The following is a 1,080-nucleotide window of genomic DNA, read 5'->3' as shown; positions in this document are numbered from 1 at the left end:
ACCAGGCACGAGATGTATTCTCAGGAGGTCCAGGCAGATGTGGCCGCATGAGGATGGCTGTGAAGACAAACTGACAGGGGGGTGGTGGGCAATGGAGGAGAAGCTGAAGGGGTTCCTGCCCCATTCTCTGAGAGCAGGAAGTGAGGTCAGCTACTGTGAATATGACGAGTCGATTTGGTGGGATCTTGTAAAGTGGAGGTTTGGAAGAGCTACTGTGAGGAAAGGGAGAGAAAGCTGATGAGGGTTGTCATGAAAGACTAGTGGGAACAGAGGATGGAGAAGCAGCAGGAGTTGAGATGTTCTAGGGCCTTGTAGGTCTTGGGAGGGCCTCTGGATTTTATGCTAACCACTAAGGGAAGACACTGGATGGTTTTGAGCTGGGGCACCATGTGATCCGATCTGCATCTTAGAAGGAGCGCTCTGGCCCCTGCTGGAAGTTAATGATGACACAATAGACCCCTCAGGAGGACCCCAGTCACCCAGGCAAGAGATGATGTGGCCTAGAGCAGGGTGGCTGTAGTGCAGATGCTGGTGGATGAGAGAGCTCCCCTCGGATGACTCCTCTTCTCCCAGTGAAGTATGAAGCAGGGACATCGATGTCACCTGAGTGGGCTGGAAGGGTAGCAAGGATGGTGCTTTTATCTACACATTGCACGAGTAGAAAAAAGAGGGGAAGAAGTTAAAAGTTAAGTTATAAAAACTTACTTTTTAAAAAAACTGCCTATTTAGGAAAGAAAGCAGCAGCTTAAATCTTTCATTGCATTCTATTTTGAGCACTGGCTACAGACTTACCTTTCATAGCATAGCATTTTTAAAAAATCACTTTACTTTGTATTTTCCTCCATGATAAATTGATACCCAGCCCCTCCTCCCAGTGAAGCTGCCACTTCCTCTCTTTGGAACTAACTTGCTGTGACTGCTGTTTTGTGTGGCACTATTACTGATGCTAGTCCCTGCTCTCCAGGCCTCCCCGGGTTTTCAGCTCTGTAAGATTCATAGTGTGTGCATGCGTGTGTGTGCACAACACAGGCACCTGTACAACAGGCAGTCCATATGACAAAACCAGTTTTACAAATGTTT

This window comes from Equus asinus, chromosome 2 (genome assembly GCF_041296235.1).
Source record: "Equus asinus isolate D_3611 breed Donkey chromosome 2, EquAss-T2T_v2, whole genome shotgun sequence".
Lineage (NCBI taxonomy): Eukaryota > Metazoa > Chordata > Mammalia > Perissodactyla > Equidae > Equus > Equus asinus.
This window is presented reverse-complemented; position numbering follows the sequence as displayed.